Source organism: Molossus molossus, unplaced genomic scaffold, assembly GCF_014108415.1.
Source record: "Molossus molossus isolate mMolMol1 unplaced genomic scaffold, mMolMol1.p scaffold_m16_p_1, whole genome shotgun sequence".
NCBI lineage: Eukaryota > Metazoa > Chordata > Mammalia > Chiroptera > Molossidae > Molossus > Molossus molossus.
Window position 1 is genome coordinate 131,794,181 of NW_023425344.1, and position 25,533 is coordinate 131,819,713.

General features: G+C 40.7%; 1 protein-coding gene across 12 annotated transcripts in view; it reads right to left on the bottom strand.

The window, feature by feature from the left end:
* SVIL (supervillin) overlaps window positions 1-25,533 on the bottom strand; it is a 241,688-nt gene that overhangs the window by 177,577 nt on the left and 38,578 nt on the right. For 11 of the 12 annotated variants that reach the window (XR_004958394.1, XR_004958385.1, XR_004958383.1 and 8 more), the window contains exon 1: window positions 3,145-3,169. The exons of the other annotated variant lie outside the window; for it this stretch is intronic. The gene's annotated coding sequence lies outside the window, so the exon portion shown is untranslated. Of the gene's footprint in view, window positions 1-3,144; window positions 3,170-25,533 lie in introns of those variants that run through there. 12 annotated transcript variants of the gene reach the window in all.

Genomic DNA, 25,533 nt, shown 5'->3' on the forward strand with positions numbered 1-25,533 from the left:
CACACACACACACACACACACACACACACACACAAGTTAGTATATATGAGATTAAAACATAATGTCCTAAGCTGCAAGACAGAAAAACAGAATGCGACACTCAGACATTTCAGTGTGCCTGGAGGAGCACCATGACTCTCTCCAATTGTCCTTAAACTTCAAGTCTGAAATCCACCACATGAGCACATTTTTACAGGCAGTTCAGGAAGCACTCCACATGTATAGCTGCCACAACAAAAGGAGAACTAAGACGGACACAGAACGGGGCGCTCCCCATTTCCTCTGTCAAAGGCCGGTGGGGGCTCCCAGTGGATGGCCGGGCTCGAAGCAACCATGGTGTCCTGAGCCCTCTTCGGCTTCCTAGACACAGTGAGTCCATGCAGTTCAGCACTTGGTGAAGATACATACTTTCTTTTGCTCTTTACTGGCTGCACATGTGCATGTTTTCCCAAAAATAAAATTATTATGCTAGGCGTTGCTCTTTTTCCCTTACTGGATAACTACCACCAAAAAACAAACACCTATTGATAAACAAGTTGCATTTGATAAGAACAGTGTGCACTAGGGCTGGAGTTCCCTGTCCCAAATCGTCTGCCTATTAACCCTCCTGCCTGGGGGGAGATGATGGGTCCTGCCTGTTCTGGGTCACTCTCACCTGCTTTCTCTCATCTTTAAGTAGTGTCTCTGGGTGCATGTTACAGAGATGAATCTCATGAGCTTCAAGTATAAAGAGCTCCTCTGTAATGTTATAACTTCCTTGTTACCCTTCCCATTCTAGCAGTTGCGTGTTTAGTAGGACAAACTGAAAGGCTACTATGAATTCTGTAGTGCATCATACAACTTGACATTTTCTATGTCACTGCTCTTAGAAGCATTTAAAGTAACAATGAAGCATTTAAAGTAACAATGAAGCCCTGCTAGATGTGGCTGAGTAGTTAGAGTGTTGGCCTATGCATCAAAGAGTTGCAGGTTCGATTCCTGGCCCCTGTCGGGGTGTGTGTGTGGGGGGTGTGGGGGGCAACCAATCGATGTATCTCTCTCACATTGATGTTTGTCTCCCTCTTTCTCTCCCTCCTTCCTTCCCTTCCACTTTCTCAAAAGAATCAATGGAAAAAATATCCATGGTTAAGGATTAAAGAAAACTAACTAACTAACTAACTAACTAACTAAATATATATATATATATATATATATATATATAAAGTAACAGTGTATTTGTGAGGCCCAAGTCAGCCTGTAGACAATGCTCAGAACAACATAAGTTCCTTCATTCCCTGTGATAACTGAGGTGCATGAATGAAGCAGCACTGTGCCAGCCTGTGCACACATGGACAAGCCCATGCCGGTCCCTGAGGACACAGATGAACCTGCTTTCTGGCTGTGTGCATGCGCCCTGGGCTCAGGACCACATGCTCCAGCCCTGAGGTGGTGCCCCAAACAGGCAACTTGATTGCAGTCTCACGTCACAGGTCCCAAATAGGGAAGCCAGGCCAGGTCTGTGCCCTGGAGAGATGGCCACTATAAAGAAATGTCAGAAACAAAGGTTCCAGGCAGCCTTGGCCAGGTAGTTCAATTGGTAGGAGCACTGTCCTGTACACTGAGACACAGTGGTTTGATTTCTGGTCAGGACACACCTAGGTTGCAGGTTTGATCCCCAGTATGGGAGGCAACCGATGGATGTAGCTCTCTCACACTGATGTTTTTTGTTTTTGTTTTTTTCCTTACTCTCTCTCTTCTTATCACTCTAAAATCAATAAACATATCCTCGGATGAGGATAAAAAAAAAAAGTTGCTAAGCCATGCTAAAAGACAATCATTTTTGTATGGAGATAGCAACAACAACAACAAACTAGGAAGAGAGAGACATGATCAAAAATCTTGTGCCCAAACTTCTAACCCTGACATAGTGACCAAACTGTGGTGGACTCAATCCTTCAGTTGGAGGAAGCAGGGACAGAGGGAGGGGGACAGTGCACCTCAGAAATTACAACTTCCTCCTGAGCCTCTGAGAGTGAGCACGATAAGCCAGCTGGACCCAAGAACTGATGCCACTTAAAAGTGTGACTGAGTCAGCGTATGTGAGTATAAATACATGCATCTGAGGATAATCAGAGACCAGACATTATTCTAGGTAATGCCATACAATTCTGTTTCTCACTGTTAACTGAATTTTTAAAATTTTTTGAAGAGGCAGCTAGTACCTGCAAGCTGTGAAAGTGAGACAAATGCATGAAAAATGCATGTTATTGGTGATAAAGTTTAGTTAACAACAATAGCAGCAGCAACTAATACTCATATCATTTAATATTTGCCAGGCACTGTTCTAAGCACAATATACATAGTAACCACTTAACCACCACTACTAGCTACTCTTATTATCCCCATTCTATAGATGAAGAAACTAAGGCATAGAGAGATTGCCCAAGGTCGCCCAGGTGGTTTGTAGCAGCATTTGGCTCCACAGTTCTCATTCTTAACAACTATGCTATGTGCACCATTTAAAAAATAACATAAAAGCTTTAAGAAAGAAAGAAAAAGAAAACTGTTTGTAAGACTCTACATACTTCATAGTATCTCCAAGATAAATCTATATATCTTTTGATAATCACAGATCTTTTTCTGACTTCTCTGCCTAGGGTGAAGTAAATCTTTATCACTGTCAAAGTCCAAGCATGCTGTCCAGCCCACAGCTGGTGAGAAAGACTAGGACTCTCTCCCTGGACCTGGGGCAGGGCTCAGTCACCTTGTGCAGATGTCCCTGAGTCTGCTACACTTGCACCAAAGTCCCATGCAGGCTGCCATCAGCCTTGACATCAGTTAAATTTACTTCACTACAACCAAGTCAAACAGGGCAGAAACAGAAGATAGAAACTCAGGCAACAGTGAAGGGCTGAAAGACTTTTAAATACAAGTAATTTAAAGGTCCAAGTATAAGAGATTGGAACACAACATCGAGGGGAAAGAGGGCAGTGAGAAATGCCAAAGTTTTACTTCAAGGAGAAAGAGGACCGTGGGCATTAGTTCTTGAGGGTTAAAAAGCAGCCCACAGAACTCGCATATCTTCCTGGTGGGGGTGGAAAATAGTACAGCTAGATTGGAAATCAATTTGGCCATTTTTTAAAATAAAGTTAAACATATACTTACCAGATGACTCAGCAACTCCACTCCTAGTATTTATCCAAGAAAAAATAAAAACATATGTTCTCATAAAAATGTATTATGAGAGTTTTATTCATAATCACTATAAACTAAAAATAACTCAAATAGCCATCAACTGGTGAATAGATGAGCAAACTCTATATCCATACAACAGCATACTACTCAGCAATAGAAAGGAACAAACTACCAGTAACATGCAACATGGGTGGATCTCAAGCGCATTAATCTAAGTGAGATTCAAAAACTACATACATTTGACTTCGTGTATATGACACTTTGGAAAAGGCAGAACCATAAGGATAGAAAATAGATCAGTGGTTGCCAGGGGCTGAGTGGAGGAACTGATAACAAAGAGGCACAAGGAATGTTTTAGAGGGATGGAAATTTATATTTTGATTATGGTGAATACACAGTTGTATGCAATTACCAAAAGTCACAGTTTGCCCTGGCCGGTTTGCCTCAGCAGTTAGAGCACTGGTCCATGGACCGGAGAGACCCAGGTTCAGTTCCCACTAAGGGCACATATCTCGGTTGCAGTTTGTCCCTGGCCCCGGTTGAGGTCATGTGCATGGCAACCAGTAGATGTGTCTCTCTCACATCGATGTTTCTCTTGCTCTCTTCCTCCCTCTCTCCTCCTCCCGCTCTATCTGAAGATAAAAGCAAAAATGTCCTCAGGTGAAGATAAAAAAAAAAAATTACAACTGTACGTTTTTAAAAAGAATGAACTTTGCTGTATGTAAATTATATATCAGTACATCTTTTTAAAACTAGCTCAGAGCAGTTATGCCAACAAAATTATTGCATGGAATGGGGCTATTTTATCTTCTATAAGGTTCTATAAACCATTTATCCAACTTCCTCTATTAACTCCTACCTCCAATTTCTTCTCATTCTATATTTATAGGAAGAATATTTGTTGCTCATTTGTAGGAGAAAAAGCTCCTTTAGTCATATAAATTTTCTTAAAGTAACCTCTGAGTGTTTAGATAATTATGGGAGCTGTCCTATATTAAAAATAGATGAGTATGTGGCTCCTTCTCCTGATGCTAAAAATGTGCCTGCTAATCACCGAGGAAAAAAGGCAAGTAAGATTCCAACGGCTGTCTGACCACACAGATCACCTCTATAAATCATTAATCACCAAGTTCAGGTACTGCCATCCTTACAGTGAACTACATCAAAGGTAAACCTAGGTCACTGCTGAAATCTTTAGGAAACTAAATCTAAGAGTAACCTTGACTGTTGAATGGCAAAACTTTAGTAGGGTAGGAAAATTTAAAAGAACAACATATGTATTACTGAACAAGAAAACTGCAGTATGATTTTGTCTCCATATGCAGACCAAAATCAATGTGGTTCTGGTTCTTTCCTTCACTCAAAACCGAGCGGGTACCTCTTGATTGCTTATGTGTGGTAGGCACAAGATACAGCAATAAACCAAAGCCCCATCATTATGGAGCTCACGTCTTCTTTGAAGTGATAGAAAAATTATAAATGAATTAATGAACAAATAAACTGATCAATAAATAATAGACTGAAAGTCAGCTAATATGAGCTGTGAAGGAAAAGCAGGGTAAAAGAATGGGGTAGGGCGTCTATTTCAGATAGAGTCGTCAGGTGTCTCTGAGGAAGTAACATCGGAGCACAGACCCGAGAACTGGAGAAGAATGCAGATGAGTCCCTGAACGGAGAGTGTTCGGGAGGAGGAAAGAAGAATCAGTGCATGTTCTCAAGTCTTAACATGGAAGTGTGACTGCCATGTCCTATGGACTAGCAAGGTGGCGAGTGTAGCCAGCGGGAGTGAGGGAAGGGACAAGTGCCTGGAAATGCTGGTGAGAAATAGGTGAGCACAGACCGTTTGGCCCTGTGCCAAAGAACTTTGGGTTCTATTCAGAGTCACCAAAAGCCACTATTGGGTGTGGACAAAGGAGTGACATGATCTTTAGTTTTAAAGAATCACTCTAGTTGCTCTGAGGAAAATAGACTTTGGGGATAGGTAGCTATGGAAGTGGACAAGCAGCAGAGAACTTGATAGGAGGCCACCACAGCTATCACAGCAGAGACAGTAAGGCCCAGACTGGGCGGTGACAGTGGAGGAGATGAGAAGTGGTCAGACTGGACAATCGGGTGCATGACGGTCCCATTGACTGAGATGAAAGGTGCCTGGACAGAGCAAGTTAGTTCCATATTTAACAGCTGCTATCTGAGTTACTGGAGAGTGTATATAATTAAGATTTTAAAAAGGTTAATTGGACCCAGAGAATATTATAACTTAAGACTATCTTTACAATGGAAATAGTTGACAGAGGTCCAGCTTAGATACTCATTTTATCTTGCAATAGCAACCTCACTGACTAGGTCATATACTCCATGCAGCTAAGAAAAGGGTTTCTGTAAGAAACAATACACTCCATTAGTGAATAGTCCAGGAAACAAAGATTTCCAGTGAAGCTAATAAAAGCTTCAAAGCTTCCTACGATATATCAACAATGCTTTGAAGATCCCCTTTATTTAACCCTTACTAAAAGAAAAGAATGTCAGCCAGATTGTAGAATGTGAATATTCTTTTTAAATTTACAATATAAGGAAGCTTTGTCCGATGGGAAAGAAAAGTCAAATTATAAACGTTAATTGGTTTACATGTTAAAGCCTTTTATATAAACACCGTTTGATGGACATATTCCACATCAAAGCATTTATCTGCTTTACAGATTATTTTCTTCAGGCACTCCAAGATGTCCATGTCGAGGAAGCTCTTCCTGAGCTTTATGAAGCAGCATCTAACCTAGAAAGTGGCCAGAACAACAACACACAAATGCTCAGTGGGATCCAGCTAATGCCTGCAGGTCAGAGTGAGGTGCAGAAGCAGGAGAGCCAGCAAAGCTGAGACATCGTGCATGTCTCCAAATCACATTTCATCCATGACAAGGTTCATGCCCAGGATTCAAAACATAAGGAAAAATTTAAATAGTTTTGATTGGAATAACTATAGCCTGCTAATAAGTACAATGTCTTCCAGGAAGATATCAACTCCCTCGTTTTGCATCTTTTCTCCCCCCCCCCCGCCCCCCCGAATTTAGTCCCAAGAGCAACAGCACAGAGCCTGATAGGGAACCAGATCAAAACACTTTGGGACGCCTAGCACAGGGACCTCCAGAGACCACAGCCACAGACATTACCTTTAATCAATCCAGTTGAACTATCCAAACTTGAAACAATCTCATAAACTCAATCTGCTTTTGATTTTTCAAAAGTTTTACTAAAAAATTAGCTCTCCAAAGTAGCCATACTCACCCAGCTTCCTCATTAAGTGAGAGAAAAAAATCTTTTGGGGCCGACAGGTGACTTTCATGGCTTCCCCATGTTTCCTTTCGGTAACATTTCTGAAACCTTTTAATGGTCATCCAGGTGTTTTCCTACCACTATCTCTTAGGATATACTCTTGAAAAGATCTGTTTTTTAAAAACTCATAGTTTTGCTCAAAAGAAGTTATTTTCAACTGGTGTGCCGCGAGATTTTTTCAAGCATGCAATACCTGACTAATTAGTTAGGGGCATTGACCTCTTTCCCCTTAGGTTGTCAAAAAAAATGACAACTGCTGACACAGCAATAGTCATCTGGTATGAATGAATCAAAATTATACCTATTTTTTTTGTCAGATTGGCAAAAATATAATATATATTTTGATGTGCTGTAGAGTTTTAGTAATTAGTTTATGTGTGCTACGAGATAAAATAGGTTGAACATCACTACGCTAAAGGATTCCTTACTCAAATCTCTGAATGTAGTGACTTTTCCCACAGTATCAGCTATTTCAAACAGATTTTTCTGGCTTGTTGCTTTAAAATGTCAGGATGTGTTTTGCTTTTTAATCTGGACTTAAGACTTCCTTTCACACAGCTCCTCAGCATTACACTAACCAGATGTTTCTGCCTTTTTCCAGAAGACAGAGCATCAAGGCTTTGCACCCGAGGCTTCTCCCAGGTCATCAGTTCAAATCTTTGCCTTCTTTTTTCCTAATGGTTCCAGACAAATCTCTATTTTTTATTTTATTTTAAAGCACAGACATACCCACACAATGTCAAATCCTCTGCCAAGACTGCATGAGTGTGGTTTTCTCTTTGGACTCTATAATGACCTAGAGATGTATCATATCTGGATTCTCAGAGGTTTGTTAAATATTAATCACAATGATGTGAAATGTTAGAAAATTGGGTCAGTCTGAACCTCCATTCTTAATCTTGTCTGCTATCATTTCTTGGTGAGAGTCTATAGCCCATTCTGAAGCTGTTACTGACCACTTGAGAAGTGAATAAAACCTAAAAGCCCCCTCTCCAGAAATATTCCAAAACAGAATGGTAGCTATAATTGCCCTTCTAGAACAGGAGTCAGCAAACTGCAGCTCATGGGCCAGATGTCGCCAACTGCTTTTTTTTTTTTTTTTAATTTATCTTTATTGTTGAAAGCATTACAGATGTTGCTCCCCTTTTCCCCCCTTGACCCCTTTCTCCCCACTCCTGCCCATCCCCTACCTACACCACACAATGTCTATGTCCATTGGCTATGCATACATGCATATAAGTTCATTGGTTTATCTCTTCTCACCTCCCAACCCCCTTTCCTCTGGGGTTTGCAATATGTTCCCTACTTCCATGTCTCTGGATCTATTTTGTTCTTCAGCTTATTTTGTTCATTATATTCCACAAATAAGTGAGATCATCTGATACTTATGTTTCTCCAACTGGCTTATTTCGCTTAGCATAATACCCTCCAGGTCTCTTCATGGAGTCTTAAAGAGTAGATGTATTTCTTTCTTACAGCTGCATAGAATCCCATTGTGTAAATGTATCAAAGCTTTTTTATCTACTCATCTACTGATGGACACCTGGGATGTTTCCAGATCCAAGCTATTGTAAATAGAGCTGCTATGAACATAGAGCTGAATATATTCTTTCTTAGTATGTATTCCAAGAAGTGAGATCACTGGGTTAAATGGCAGCTCCATTTGTAATTTTTTGAGGAAACATCATATTGTTTTCCATAGTGGCTGCACCAGTCTGCATTCCCACCAGCAGTGGACTAGAGTACCCTTTTCTCCACACCCTCACCAGCACTTGTTGTTTGATGATTTGTTGATGGCGGCCATTCTGGCAGGTGTGAGGTGATACCTCATTGCAGTTTTAATTTGCATCTCTCTGATGATTAGTGATGTTGAGAATTTTTTCATATGTCTCTTAGCCATTTGTATGTCCTCTTTGGAGATATGTCCATTCAGGTCCTTCACCCATTTTTTAATTGGGTTGTTTTCCTTTTGTTGAGTTGCATGAGCACTTCATATATTTTGGAAATTACCCCTTATCTGATATATCAATGGCAAATATGTTACACATACAATGAGTTCCCTTTTCATTTTGATGATGTTTTTTGCTGTGCAGAAGCTCTTTAGTTTGATGTAGTCCCATTTATTCATGTTTTCCTTTATCTTGTCCTAGGCAATGTACCATTGAAAATTCTGCTTCGTGTGATGTCTGAGATTTTGCTGCCTACATTTTCTTCTAGGAATTTTATAGTTTCATGACTTACATTTAAGTCTTTTATATATTTTCAGTTTACTCTTGTATGTGGTGTAAGGTGGTGGTCTAGTTTCATTCATTTGCATGTATCTGTACAATATTCCCAATACCATTTATTGAAGAGACAGCCGTTATTCCATTATATGTTCTACCCTCCCTTGTCAAATATTAATTGAGCATAATGTCTTGGGTCAATTTCTGGGTTCTCTGTTCTGTTCCATTGATCTACATCCTTTTCTTGGGCCAGTAACAGGTTGCTGTGATTACAATGGATTTGTAGTATGACCTGATATCCGGAATTGTGATCCCTCCAAATTTGTTATTCTTTTTCAAAATTGCTGTGACTATTTTGGTGTCTTTTTTGTTCCAAATAAACTTTTGGAGTATTAGTTTTAGATCTGTGAAATATGCCATTGGTATTTCAATAGGGATTGCATCTATAGGGATTGAATCTATAGATTGCTTTGGGTAGTATGAACATTTTAATGATGTTGATTCTTCTGATCCATGAGCATGGTATTTTGTATCTTTCTCTATTTTTTTTTAAATGTCCTGTAGTTTTCTGAGAAGAGGTCTTTTACCTCCTTGGTTAAGTTTATTCCTAGGTATCTTAGGTTTTTGTTGTTGCAATAGTAACTGGGATTGTTTTATTAGTTCCTCTTCCTGAGTGTTCATTATTGGTGTATAAAAATGCCATCAATTTCTGGATAGTTTGTATCCTGCTATTTTGCCAAATTCATTTATTAAATCTAGTAGTGTTTTAGTGGAGCCTTTAGGATTTTCTATGTATAATATCATATCTTCTGCAAATAATGACAGTTTCTCATACTTCTTTCCAATTTGAATGCCATTTACTTGTTCTTCTTGTCTGATCTCTGTGGCTAAGACTTTCACTACTATGTTGAATAAGAGTACTGAAAGTGGACATCCCTGTCTTGTTCCTGTTTTTAGGGGAAATGCTTTTAGTTTTTGCCTACTTAGTATGATGTTGACTGTAGGTTTGTCATATATGGCCTTTATTATGTTAAGGCATGATCCTTCTATTCCCACTTTGCTGAGAGTTTTTATCAAAAGCAGGTGCTGTATTTTGTCAAATGCTTTTTCAGTATCCATTGACATGATCATATGACTTTTATCTTTCATTTTATGTGGTGCATCACATTTATTGATTTGCAAACATTGTACCACTCTTGCATCCCTGAAATAAATCCCACTTGGTCGTGGTGAATAATTTTTTTTGATATATTACTGGATCTGATTTGCTAATATTTTGTTGAGGATTTTAGCATCAGGGCTACTGGCCTACAATTTTCTTTCTTTGTAGTGTCTTTATCTGGTATTAGAATTAGGATTACGCTGGCTTCATAAAAAAAAGCTTGAAAGTCTTTCTTCCTCTTGAATTTTTTGGAATACTTTGAGAAAAATAGGTGTTAGTTCTTCTTTAAATGTTTGATAAAACTCCCCTGTGAAGCTGTCCAGACCAGGACTTTTGTTTGCTGAAAGTTTATTGACTACTGCTTCAATATCCTTACTTGTTATTGGTCTGTTCATGTTTTCTGGCTCTTCTTGGTTGAGTTTTAGAAGACTTATGATTCTAGGAATATGTCCATTTCACCTAGGTTGTCCAATTGGTTGGCATATAATTGCTCATAGTATTTCCTTACAGTCCTTTGTATACTATGGTGTCAGTTGTTACTTCAACTTTTTTGTTTCTTATTTGGATTTTCTCTGTTTCTTGGTGTGCCTGGCTAAAGATTGATCAATCTTGTTTATCTTTTCAAAGAACCAGCTCCTAAGGATTTTATTGATCTTTTATATTGTTTTTTTTTTTTTTTTTTCAGTTTCTGTATCATTTATTTCCACTCTGATGTTTATTATTTCCTTCATTCTTATTCAGGTTTTTCTTTTTGTTCTCTTTCTAAATCTTTAAGTTGTAGGGTTAGACAATTTATTAGTAATTTTTCTTGTTTCTTGAGTTCATTGCTATGAAATTTCCTCTCAGACTGCTTTTGCTGTGTCCCATAGATTTTTTTGTTGTTGTGTGTCATTTTCATTAGTTTCCAGGAAGTTTTTTATTTCTTCCTTGATCTCACTGGTAACCCATCCATTATTTAATAATTTTCTATTTAGCCTCCATGTGTTTGAATTTTTGTGTGTGTTCTTATTGCAATTTATTTCTAGTTTAATGCCAGTGTGATCCGAAAAAATGCTTGATAGGATTTCAATCTTCTTGAATTTGTAGAGACTTAGTTTGTGTCCATCCCATCATGTGGTCTATCTCAGAATAAACCGTGTACACTAGAGAAGAATGTACATTTTGAAGCTTTGGGGTGAAATGTTCTGTAAATATCAATTAAATCTATCTGATCTAGTGCATCACTTAGAGTCTGTTTTCTTGTTCTTTTTTTATCTAGAAGATCTATTCAGTGGTGGCAGCGGGGTGTTCAAGTCCCCTATTATCACTATATTGCTGTTGATTTCTCCCTGAGGTCCTGCAGGTTTTTTGTTTGTTTATGTTTTTTTGTATATTGGTGCTCCCATATTGGGTACATACATGTTTACCAGGGTTACAACCCCTTATTGGATTATTTCCTTTAATATTATGTAGTGACTTTCTTTGTGTCTTATTATGGCCTTCATTTTGAAGCCTATTTTATCACATATGAGTATCACTACAGCAGCTTTTTAAAAATTTCTATTTGCGCCCTGGCCAGTTTGGCTCAGCGGTTAGAGCGTCGGCCTGCGGTCTGGAGAGACCCGGGTTCGGTTCCCGCTAAGGGCACGTACTTCGGTTGCAGTTTGTCCCCGGCCCTGGTTGGTCATGCGGGTGGCAGCCACTCGATGTGTCCCTTCACGTCGATGTTTCTGTCTGTCTCTCCCTTCCTCTCTCTCCCTCCCACTCTATCTGTACAAAAAATGGAAAAATATCCTCGGGTGAGGATAAAAAAAAATAAAAATAAAAATAAAAATTTCTATTTGCATGAAAAATTTTTTCCATCCCTTCACATCATCCTGTGTGAGTCTTTTGTTCTGAGGTCGGTCTCTTATAAACAGTATATCTATGGATCCTGTTTTCTTATCCATACAGCTACCCTTTGTCTTTTTATTGGAACATTTAAGCCACTTATAATTAAGTTATTATTGATAGGTACTTATTTGTTGCCATTTTTATTCTTCATGCCTGTATTCTTTTCTTTCTCTCTATTTCTTCTTCTTACAATAATACCTTTAGTGTTTCTCGTAGTGCTGGTTTGGTGGTAGTAAACTCTTTTAGACTATTTTCATCTGCATAACTCTTTATTTCACCTTCAATTTTAGTCTTGGATTCAGTTCTTTGCTTTTCATTACTTTGTATACTTCATGCCACTCCCTTCTGACCAGAAATGTTTCTATTGAGAAATCAGCTGACAGTCTAATGGGATCTCCCTTGTAAGTTTCTGTCTCTGTCTTGCTGCCTTTAAGATTTTTTCTTTGTCTTTAACATTTGTCATTTTAATTATAATGTGTCTAGGTATAGGTCTTTTGGAGTTCATCTTGATTGGAACTTTCTGTGTTTCCTGGCCTTGTATGACTTTTTCCTTTAGCAGGTTAGGAAAGTTTTCTGTCATTATTTCTTCAAATATGTTCTCTATTCCTTTCTCAGATTCTTCTCCTTCTGGTACCCATATGATGCCAATGTTATTATGTTTTATATTATTCCAAAGCTCCCTTAAACTCTTCTCCTGCTTTTTATTTTTATTTTTTCCATTTGCTGCTCTAATTGGGTGTTTTTTCCAACCTCGTCATCTAACTTGCTGATTTGGTCTTCAGTCTTTTCTAATCTATTCTTGAATACTTTCAGGGCATTTTTAATTTTAGATAAGTCATTCTTCATTTCCACTTGATTTTTATGCATTGTGTCTACCTCTTTTTTAATGCTGATGTAGTTCTCACTGAGTTCTTTATAATTATCATAAAGTTGCTTACAATTCTCACTAAGTTGTTTGAGAACCCTTAAAACCATGACTTTGAATTTTTTTTTTTTTTTTTTTATCCTTACCTAAGGACATTTTTCCATTTTTTGTTCAGGTAGAGTGGGAGGGAGAGAGAGGAACAGAGAGAGAGAGAGAAACATCGATGTGAAAGGAACACATCGAGTGGCTGTCACCCGCACAACCGACCAGGGCCGGGAACAAACTGCAACCGAGGTACGCGCCCTTAGCGGGAACCGAACCCGGGTCTCTCAGGACCGCAGGCCGACGCTCTAACCGCTGAGCCAAACCGGCCAGGGCTACTTTGAATTTTTTATCTGATAAACTGCTTGTCTCTATTTCATTTAGCTCATTTTCTGGTGATTCCTCCTTTTCTTTCATTTGGGGGTTGTTTCTTTGTCTCACCATTTTAACAGTCTGGTAGTTCAGGGCCAGGTGAGGCACACTGAGACACATAGTCAGTGTGTAGCAAATAAGATTGCTATGCCTCCCAGTCCTGGTAGAGAGGTTTCTGTGGGACCCAGTAGAGTAGTCTCCTTGATTTTCCAAGCCAAGTGTTCTAGAAATGACCTTTGTGTGGGTCATGTGCGCTCTACTGTTGAATTTGCATCTTGATTGCTGTTGTCCATTTGTGGGTGGGCTCAGCTCTCAGGGTTGTTGACTGTGAGTCTCAACTCCGATCATGTTGTGCCAGCTATTATGTAAGTGCTGACAGAACAAAACAAGGCAAAACCAGACCTATCCAAAAAGAACCCCCCAAAATAGCAGCAATAACAATAATAAAAGCAACAGCCTCAGCAAAAGGATTAAAACACAAACAAACCAACAATACACACACACACACACGCACATGCACACACACACACACACACACACACACACTGGATACTAGAAGGCGCAAGACCAAAAGGATTACAGGAGGGAAAAAAATAATATGAAAACCAATAGGCAAAGGAAAACCACACCAAACCAAAAAGAACCTGAAAAAAAAATGTCAGCAACAACGATAACTTCAACAGCCTTAACAAAAATATTAAAAAACAAACAGAAACACACAGAGACACATACACAATCACAAACACAAACACAGAGACTACTAGAAGGTGTGAGACTAGAAGAATTAGAGAAGGGAAAAAAATATAAAAGCAAAGAAGGAAGAGACCAGAAATAGGATAAGTATAAAAAGTAAACAGTAGAAAATAATTAATGAAATAATAATTTTAGAAAGTAATAATGATAAATAAAATAAAATACAGAATAGGAAAGTAAAAAATTGGAAAACAATAGAATTAAAAATTTTAAAAAACTTTAAAAATGCACTCATAAAAACAATTACAACAACAAAAAACCTTGCATCTGCTATTTGTGGAGTTCACTTGATTTTGCTCTAATGTTGCTGGATCTTGCCCCTTTGTGTGTGAATCCCAGTTCTCTTGTGCAGACCAATATAAAATGCTGTCCCTGCCAGGCCTGGGCCACCTGGCTGTAGCCCTGCAGGGTGGGACCCCAAGTAGCCTGGTGGGTGGGGCTTCCTTAGCCCAGAGGCTGGGTCTGCTTTGGCACTCACCTCTTGAATGTACTTATTCTGGGCTTCTTTCCCTCCCCTCATGGCACTGGGCTCTGTGGGGCATGAGGTTTGGTCACGATGATTTAAACAAATTTGTGTTGTGGGTGCTTTAGTTTGTAGGAGGGGCAGGCAGTCACTTCCTCTCCTTCCAATGCCTCATCTCTGCCTGGGTTGCTGGTAACCCCTGGTTGTCAACTGAAGCAGGGAAGAATAGGCGAAAAATAAGGGAGAATCCCCCTCCCCCACCCTGCTTGGCTCTCTAATCTTTCAGCACAGCCAGCTCTCACTGGGTGTGGCTTCTGGCAAGGCTCCCACCCAGCCAGACTTCTGAATCTCCAGTGCCACCAGGTCCAGCTGCTAGCGTGCCAATTTTGAGCCCAGAGCTGTTCCATGGGTGGGGGAAGGGACGCCTTCTCTTTGCTCAAGGTGGGGAGGATGGCGCCTCTTTCCTCAGGCACTTTGGCTAGCCCTAGTCAAGTTCTTTCTGTGAATAATCAGCCCCTCAGACTCACTGCTGGGTGATCCGCTCAGAACCCTCCTCAGGTCCTCAGTTCTGCTTTGTGGCCTCTCCCACCAATCACAATCAGGGGAACATCCCAGGCTGGTGGTGTAACCAAGCATTCACTTTTAGCCTGGGATAGTGCTGAGTCTTCCTGGTGGGCCAAATCATCTCTAATTCCCACGTCAGACGCTATATGGCCTCCCCTTCCCTTCTCTGTTGCTCTCATTTAGGGATCTCGGTGCGGGGGCTGAGCCCTCCTGCTCCCAGGGGGGAGGAGCTGCGCTGCCTCACCTTCCCTCCAGCTTCCCGATGCACTGTGCAGCTGCCTAAGTTGGCTCACCCACTCTGCATCCTTTCCTGTCCCCCTCCACGCTCCCGCTCACAGTATATCCACTCAGCTATTTTCAGGTGGTTTTTGAAATCAAATGTTCTGTAGTTTAGCCTCAAGTCCAGTGCTGTGGCAGGAGCAAGCAGACCAAGCTTCCTTAGGCTTCAGCCATCTTGCTCTCTTTTCCACTGCAATTTTCATCAGTAAGTTTTTATTGGAACACAGCCATGCTCATTTGTTTCCATATTATCTACAGCTATTTTCTCACTACGGCAGCAGAGTTAAATAGCTGTGACTCTATGGCCCACAAAGCCTAAAACATGGATATTCATTCTTCCCACCTTTGCTTCAAAGTTTGTCCACCACTGCTTTAAAACCTATGACTTCTAAGACAATACAAATCCCACTCTATGTGGTTTTGAAAAATTACTTAATTCAAATATTATTTTACTCAGGGTAAAAATTAAATGACAGAGTTACACACACACCAGCACAGTGCCTGAGATTCAGTAGGCAACTAATAATATATGTCCCTTTCTTCCACTTGCCAAGCTGCTTTTTGTCCTTCAGTACCTGTTTAAGAGTCTCTTCCCCTTTGCTGTATTCTCCCTGCAGAGTTGGAATTTTTCTCCTCTTGGCACCACAATTTATTTTATCTATTAATTAATTAATTAATTTATTTATTTATTGGTACGTGCCCTTAGTAGGAACCGAACCCAGGACTCTCTGGTCCATAGGCCGATGCTCCAACCACTGAGCCAAACTGGCCAGGGCCATCGCAATTTAACACTGGCTATTCCATATTCTCATGATCTACCCACTCATCTTTCTTCCCATCAAAAATGTGGGTTCCTCTGGGAAGTGCTGTATCTTATTTCCCTTTGTTTCCCCAGTGCCTAATACATAGGAAGATCCCAGCAAAGATTTTTTTCAGAGAATGAGTGAGTGAAGAAATAATAAATCAACACTAGAAATATTCTTAACTCTAAAACATGCCATGTGAAGATCATTAATAATATTATTAATATTAGATATTAATACTAGGCTTCCCAAACTGAGTTTCAGAAATAATGAGTGATTTTTGGTCACTGATTTAAGGTTACAACTTGCTACATATTACAGAAGTTTTTTGAACAGGCAAAGGGCATGTTAACACCCCAACCATGCTAAGGTACAAAGAAGTTCCTAGAACCCAAGGAAGGAAAAATGATTCTTGTTTATACCCAAAAACTTAAAAAAAAAAAAATTCTCTAACCAAACCTCTCATCTTTGAATGACAATGTAAAGTATGATATTCTTTGTCTATAACAAGAGCCTGAATTTAAGATTTCTAATAATACTGATACACTATAAAATAAACTTTTTGAAAAGATAATTGTTTTGGTTTTTCATGGATTTAGTTAAAATAGATTCATTCATTTAAATCTGAGTCAGATACTGAACTAGTCAATAAGGATATAAGAGTGAAGAAATAAAGATCCTGCCCTTGCTGTAGTAAAATAAATGAGCTTAGAGAAATCTTAAAATTAATTTTGACAATATCCTTCCTTGAGTTATTTATATTCCATAACTTTTCCATTATATTATATACCATGAATAACTAAGAGGAGGGTCTCATGTTTCCCAAATAGAGACATGTTTCCATATCGGATTATTGCTTACTGTCGCTATAACAAATTACTATACACTCGGTGGCTTTAAGCAGCACAACTTTATTTATTTATTTATTTTTAACCTTTTAATTAAATTTATTGGGGTGACATTGGTTAATAGGATTATATAGGTTTAAAGTGTACATTTCTATGATACATGATCTGTACATTGCATTGCGTGCCCACCACCAAAGTCAAATCATCTTCTATCACCATATATTTGGTCCCCTTTACCTTTTACGATCCCTCCACCCCTTTCCCTCTGGTAAGCACCAAACTGTCATCTGTGTCTATGAGTTTCAGTTTTATATCCCACATATGAGTGAAATCATATGGTTCTTAATTTTTTCTGAAAAACAACACAAATGCATTACCTTAGAGTGCTAGAGGTTGGAAGTCTGAAGTGGATCTCAATGGGCTAAAAATCAAGATGTTGGCAGGGCTGGTTCCTTCTAGGGCTCTGGAGAGAAGCATTTTCCTTCCCTTTTCCAGCTTCTAGAGTTTCCCTGCATTCCTTAGTTCACAGTCCCTTCTTCCATCTTCCAAGCAACAAAAGTCTGGAGACTTTATTACATGGCCTCACTCTGACAGACTCTCCTGTCTCACTCCTTCGCTTCAGAGGATCCTAGCCATTCAACAATGTTCTATTCATGGCCTCAACTCTTCTAAGAATAAAACTAATGACTTATTTCTTGCTCTTCTCCAAATTAAGGAAAAACCATGCCCTCTCCTCCATCTTTCTATTCTAATGAAGAATAAACCTCTGTGCACAAAGATTTGTTAATGATACGAAAGATTTATTCATCTATGTCCTTTTGCTGGGTTAACTAAACATACCTGTATTTGTTCAATCTTCTGTTTTTAAAGTTCAAAGAATAGGGGTGTGTGTGTGTGTGTGTGTGTGTGTGCACGCGCGCGTGTGTGTGTGTGATGTAAACTTCTTAAGAGCAAAGACTATTGAACTTGCTAAACACAGATAATTAGTGAATACTAGTCAGCTAACCAAAGACTAAATAGTCTTTGACCATAACAATAAGGTAAGACGTGCTCTGACTGTACACAGAGCCTTGTAGTGATTTCCTCTTGTCAAAAGTAAGTGGAAAGAACGTCTTGGAATGGCTGGCTACAGCAGGGGAAGGGAGGTTATTCTGGGCCCTGAGATGTCACCTTAGGGGGCAAGAGCAGCTGGCTCTGAGAACACAGAGCTGGCTTGAAGGAATCATAAGCCAGCTCTTCTCTTTCTGACAACAGCCTCTCGCCACAAATGGTGTTCTACTTCAGCTGGCATGCGCCTAGGACTTAGAGCCCATTTGGCTGCAGGGGACAGATTTTCCAGCTCTCCTCCTGCTGCCACACAGCTCTGACCCTGGGTACTGGAAGTGTCTGTTGAGAACCAGCTATAGTCACTTGTACAAGAGTTTTTCCCAGGTCACCAGACCCCATCCTTCCACTAGATAGAGATCGCTTACCTTAGGAATATTTCAAAACAAAGGTTTATAAAATACCTTGATCAATTGAGTGTTTAACAACTGCTATTTAATTGTGATCATTTTCAAATAAAAAAAAAACATTAAACTTAAGGAAGGAGACAGTCTCCATGTGACTGTCCCAGACACCCCATGTCCTTTTCCACGAATTGTCCCTCTTTCCTTTTCCCCCTCTACTCAACTGCCAACCCTGACCTGGGAACAGAGATGCTAAAAGGATGTGCTCAGTTTCCACCCCCAAGCAATGCTTCTATGTGTGAGAGGTGGAAACTGATGGAAGATAACTATTTCTCCTGTTCCTCTGTTGGCTGAAATATTCTCAAACCAAGGGAAAAAAATCTATCAGGACAACCAGGCCTTGCCCAGCCTCATGTGCTATTAATGCCACTAAAAGTGACACCTGAACACAGTTTCACTGGCTACTTTTCAATCTCCCAAATTCCATGAGGACAAAGGGAAAATAACTGCCCTTATCCATGGAGTAAACAGCTCTGCCCCTGTGTGTACTTCATTTCACTCTTGGGTAAACAAAAGCTCATTCATGTCTGATGCTCCCTTCTGCATTGATCACATCATAATGCTCAACATTCAACCCAGAGAACTCCAAAATGGGCAAATGAGATCATCTAGCCAAGACCCCCTCAAATGTGGGTGGAAAAGGCTTGTGACAGATGAGTTAACACCACTAAAGAGTCATTAGTCTGGGACAGATCCCAGCAGTGAAGCCACAGCCCACCTTATCTGGACGACAACAGGTCTAGAATCTTGCTGGAGCACTGCATGTAAGTGACAGCTGTGTGTCACAGGCAAGTTAAGAGACCGTTCCCTGCAGGAGTTATGTCCAGCACATAGTAGTAACAAATTAAGCTTGAGTGTGGAGAACAAGTTCTTGTCCAAACAGAATTGACTAAACAGAGTAGGAGCCCCAGAGTCAGGTGACCGTTGAAACACCAATCCCTCCTGGTCCTTTGCTTCTCCTCTCGTTCCCCTCTTACGTTTTAGTTGGAGGGGAGTTGAGTAGATTGGAGCTGAATTCATGAACATCTTCATGTAGTAGTTTTCTTACAGCAGCCCATTCAAATTAAAAATACCTAGGTTGATAGCTGCTTGTAGGCAATGGGGGAATGATCTTGCTCCACTAACTTTTACTAAATTCTCAACTGCGTGGTAATGCATGTGGCAGATCCTCGTGAGAATCAAAGCAGTGAATACAGCCAGTGAAGCCATTTTTTTCAAGAAAGAGTAGGAACTTCATTGTACATGCTCTGTTCCTCTCTGCATCAGATGGGACTTCATTAAATATTGTTAGAAAAGCAACAATCTAAATCAAAAAAAAATCTAAATAGAAAAGCATTGAGTATACGTTGGCAGGTTAAAGAACGAATGATCAGAAAGCCAGACATTTTCTGAATACCTAGGTGCAATGATAGAGGTCAAGGATCCAATCCTGCCTTGAGATCAACATCTAAACATATAGTCTGGGACAGGCTGTAATTTAAGTTTTATCGAGTGGGGCCAGAAGCACCCTTCCCCACAGGAGCAGCTGACCCAGATGGCTTCTTTGAGGAGGCACCTGAATGACATTGCTAGGGATCAGTCAGGCTCAGTCTGCTGAGAAGGAAGGGGAAGAGCCCTCTAGGTGGCAGAAACAGCATGTGCAGGGCCATAAAGCTGAGGCAGCCTGGAATTTTCAGAAAGCTGATAGTAATTAGGCACAACTAGAACATGGTATAACAGGACAAGGGGTGGAAGCCAGCATCAGAAGGGCCCTGCGTGCCAGGCTGAGATGTCAGCTCTGAGGCTACAACCAAAGACTTAGGCTATAGGGTGGCAGAGGGCAGTGCCAGATCCAGAAGGGCAAGGCAAGGCGGAGGGAGGGAAAAGGTAGTCACAGTTGAGGTGTCTGACTAGGCCACATGCTGGGCATTGCCTGCTGGGCCTGCCCCCTTAGATGTCACAGTGAGGAGAGGTGAGAATGATGAGAGAAGCATGGGGTACTGCAAGGCTGAAATGAGGGGAGTCTCCATGGAGGAGGGGCAGGAAAGCTTTCACAATGGTCTTGATTTGCAGTTGGCATTGTAGGGAACAGGATTTTGAGTGGTAACTTGGGAAGGTGCTGGGGCAGAAGTGTGGCAGGGCTGGAGAGCAAGCTTTAGGGCATATGTAGCAGAGGAGGGAAGATATGTTGGCTGCAATTAAGTGACACAGAACGAGAGCTTCATAAATGCCTGGGGTGAGGAAGAGAGACTCTAGCTACCTCAGCACAAAATGTGTGTGTGTGTGTGGGGGGGGGGGTCATTAAATTAACATCTCATGACTGTCTCAAAATTATTCATCAGCTGACAAAAAGACAACTATTATTGTGCCTTAAAGTCCTTGTACCTAAAATTTCCTTTCCAGATAAACTCGACATAGAGGTATTGAAAAAAATCTGGCCACCTTCTGCCTCTTTATGATCACCTGGGTTGGAGGTTCCATCCCCAGCCCCGGTCGGGGTCCTCGGGCAGCCAATTTATGTATCTCTCATACTGATGTTTCTCTCTCTTTCTCTCCCCCCCCCTTTCCTTTCCCTCTCTCTAAAAATAATCAATGGAAAGATATCCTCAGATGAAGATTAACAACAACAAAAAATTAGCCTGCTATATTTGGTCAGGCTAATTTGGTGAGGCTGTGATGTTAGCTGGTATTGATTTTGCGGGCCTGAAACAGAGGCAGGGCTTCAAGGACAGGCATGAAAGGGAAACCAAAGGGCCACCTCAGCTCCTGCCAGGGACTGACTTTCTGTCTCAATGTGACCTACCAAACACTTCCTCTCAGACCTGACCAGAGGGGAAGACTCACTGTGATAACAGCACACGCCCTTCCTGCCTCCCCAGCCCCACCCCACCCCTCCACCGCCCATCAGAGATGTCTGCTGGGAGGGGCTGGTGAACACAAAGTTAAAAAGTATTGGGTGGACACCAATGCTGGCTCGTGGCTTTTGAATCCCTTCCACATCTCATTTGTAATCATCTTGGAAAGAATATTCTATGCTTCAAGTAGCAGATAGCACAGCTTAAACTATGGTCACCCATATAGCAACAACACAACGCGCCACTTCCTCAGCCCTTTAGAGAGAGGGAACTAATGTGTGTCATCACACCCTCAGACCAGTGGTCAATGGAGAGAGCAGCTGCTGTGTCAGCCTACAAGTAATTCATGGACGAAGGGACTGGTCCTGTTGCCAGGGAATTTTGGTTGGTTCTGAGAGATGCATTTATCACCTCATTAAGTAAATGTTCATTGAGTACCTACTATGCACCAGACACTGTTCTAGTCGCTTGGCATAAAATAGCAAACAAAACAGAAATTCTTTGCCTCGTGGAGCTAATATACTAGTGATATATGAGGAGATATTTTCTTCACACGTAGTTAGTAAAAGGAACCAAACTGATGGCATAGGTAAGGACAAAGTGATGCTGCATTTAGAATGAGGAGAAAATATTTCCTACTGGAATAAGGGAGGTTTCATGAGAAATGGAAGCATAAAAACTTGGTTAAAACTCAAATACACCTTTGTAGACTCAAGTGTATATTACCTCCAGAGGCGGCCGTGGAACATTTAGGTGTTTTCAAAAATGGTGCTTTATCTCGTTTAATATTGATGCTCCTGCTGTCCCCAAGGAATAGTAAATGGGAGGCTTGGCCATAGGAGGCAGACACTAGGGATACCAGGGTGGCAGAGTGGGTAGGGTTCAACGATCAAGCCAAGATCCTAACAGCTAGGTGTATAATCAACTCATGGTAACTGTCTCCCTCCCAACCTACCAAACCCCACACACATATCAGACAGCTGCCCGGAAACACCCTCTGAGCACCACATTGCCACAGAAGTGTGTCCACAAAAATATTCTCTCTCTGGACAACCCTCCAAGTTCATAAGGGCTAAGAGGGAGTCATTCAGGAAATATGCTTCAGAATGAGGGTATCAAGAAAGTCACCCCCAAAGCACAATAGATATACCAGAAATTACAGGTGCAATAATCTAGTTTAGTATATTTGCTTAATTTTCTAAATGTGTGTGTGTGGGGGGGGGGGGGAATAACACCTTGCTTCTTTTGGGTCATCAATAGAAAAACTGTAGAATTCCTTTGGGATGAAACAAACCTAGAAAACCTTCTTTCCAATTCAGCCAGGCTCCCCTTCAGCAATATCCTGGTCAGACAGTCATCTAGTTTCTACAGAAATACCTCCATCCGCGGAGGTTCCTCCAGGCAAAGTAACCTGAACATTAGACAGTTGGAAGTTTCAAAAATTCTCCTGATGTTTCCTTGTATCCTCAGCCCACTGACCCTGGTACCAATGGTTAAAAAGTATATCAGTAGGCCCTGGCTGGTGTGACTCAGTTGGTTAGAGTATCGTCCAGTACACCAAAAGATAGCAGCTTTGATTCCTGGTCAGGGCACATACCTAGGTTGAGGGTTTGATCCCTGGTCAGGGCGTATGCAGGAGGCAACCGATCAATGTCTGTCTGTCTCTCTCTCTCTCTGTCTCCCTTCCTCTAAGTCAACTTTAAATATATATATATATATATATATATATATCAGTACAAATTTAAATATGGTTTATTTATAACTAAATCCAACCATTAAGAAAAACACTTAAAGTACAGGGGAAAACAAATTGCTACTTTGAGAACTAGTAAGCAGGAATTGTGATTGTCCCAAAGAAAAAAATATTGTGAATAGATTTTTAGAAAGACGATCTTTTGGGAAACAGTTTCTGAGACCTGAGCTGCTGGCTGAGAGTTCTGAGAAACAGGAGAACTGAGGGCATCCAGATAAAAAGTTCTGACCTGGAAAGGATAACCAGCGTAGGGTTAGCCGGTGGGAGAGAGGAGCTACTCCCGGAGCCCAGCCAAAGAAGTCACTGGTGGTGTAACATGAGGCCATCAGTTGTCACAAGGCTTAAATGAGCAGGGACTGGGGAAAGTGGTAAAGTAGCTGTTTATTAAGTTTTACCAAATTTATGTGTCCAAACAACAAGTGTTGGCGAGGGTGTGGAGAAAAGGGGACTCTAGTACACTGTTGGTGGGAATGCAGACTGGTGCAGCCACTATGGAAAACAATATGGTGTCACCTCAAAAAATTAAAAATTGATCTCCCATTTGACCCAGTGACCCCACTTCTAGGAATATACCCTACGAAGCATAAAACACCAATCAGAAAGAATATATGTACCCCCATCTTTGTAGCAGCACTATTTACAATCGCTAAGATCTGGAAACAGCCCAAGTGCCCATCAGTAGACGAATGGATTAAAAAGCTGTGGTACATATACACAATGGAGTACTACGCAGCGGTAAGAAAGAAAGATCTCTTATCCTTTGAGACTACATGGAGGGACCTGGAAAGTATCATCCTAAGTGAAACAAGCCAAACAGAGAAAGACAAATTTCATATGATCTCACTGATTTGTGGAATATAATGAACATAACAGTTTGAGGACAATCCCCTAAGGAGTGGGGAGGTAAGAGAGGGATGAACCACAGAACTTATATACATGTATGCATGAACAGTGGACATGGACAACAATCTGGGGAAGGGGCAGGGAGGGAAGGGGGAGGGGGGAATCAGTGGGGGAAAAAAGGAGAATCATTTGTAACAAAAATTAATCAATAAAAAAAAAAAAATTTATGTGTCATTAAAATGAGTCCCTACACTGTAGCTTCTTTCCATAACTTACATCTTGGACTCTCACATTTTCTCCCTAAATGTGGGATGTCACACAGAACAGGTGTGGGAGACATGCCTGGGGATGTGGTCTAAGAAGAGGAGTAAAATGCTTAGCTGGGTTACACCTTAATCCTCAGGTATACCTACCTGCAAAGCTTATTTAAAAAGAATGTGCTAGGTTTTGTTTTTTAAAATCACATGACTAAGTCAGAATAGTACTAGTTATTTTTTGATGAGAGAAAATATCCAAATGCTTGTTTTTCTGTTTGCTGCTCTTGCAGCTGGACTCCACCACAGTATTGCAAATATGTTCTGAAATCATCAATAATTACCTTTTATTCTAATACTAAAACCTCAAAAAGAAATCACCATCACTTCATGGGCTTCTTCTCTAGTTTTAGAAAACAACCAGTCTTCAACATAGCTAGAACCTGGGGTGGGGGTGGGGGGTGGGGGGTGGGGGGCGGTGTTAAGAAATTGTAGGATGTAGCTGCCACAGCTGAGAAACACACACATACATGAGAGGGGATAAATCAGGGTCCTTAAGTTAGCCTCTGAAAATACTGAACTTCATCCTCCTTTATCAGCATGTTTTATTCCCACATGACCCAGCACAGTGAAATTTGAAATTGACATGCAATTTTTCTAATTCTCTAGTTTTGTTCTAGTTGGTGATTTGAATCATGACTAAAATTGCCTTGACTGAATAATTTAACCTGAAACATTTGCCATTAGCTACTCTAAACAACCGGTTACCCCAATTTCATCAAAGCATAGTTCCTTTTCTTGCCTAATAACCACCTCAGTATTGTGGTGAGTTATGTCAAACAAGCATTGCCAACAGTTCACCCACATATGCAGAGGAAGTGACCACATGCACCGACCAAAGTCAATATTACAAGTAGGAAGAGAAAAGTGCCAAGTATGCTTCTTATTTACATTTTTTATTTAAAAACATTTTTAATTACAGTGTACATTAAATAGCATTTGTATTAGTATGGAGCTTCTTTTATCTTGATCAGTTGGCAGATCCAGTTATAATGCATGAACAAACTATTATTTCCCAACGATGCATAGAAAATCTCCAAGATCTGGAGTTAAAATAAAAAGTGCTGTAACTTTCAATAATGTAGCATTGGCTCGTTTTGTCTGTGGATGCTTCGATGCTGTGCACACATCTGCTTCTTGAGAGAGCCTCCCCTCTGGCTTTGTTCTCTGGACCAGACAGAGGACAACTTCAGGAGCCGCCAGTCCCCAACCTTCCCAGGTGATCGGATACCAGGTATGGTGTGCAGGGGCATCCCGGCACCTGAAGATGCCATCCAGAACCCCAGTTTTTTGAGTTCTTTGCTTCCTTTGTTATTAAATGCCAGACTCCCCAGGATTTTCCCTGATTGGCAGCAGCAAAACACAGTCGTCTTCCATTTTCCCTTGCTGCTCCCCCTGCTATACTCATCCAGAGGCTTTGCCTGAGTTTGTCTCTTCCTCTTTATAGCAGCAGCAAATGGCACTTAAGAATTGAAGTGCACATGAGATGCTTTTCGACAAAATTGTCTCCTACAGAGATGTCCAAAGTAGTA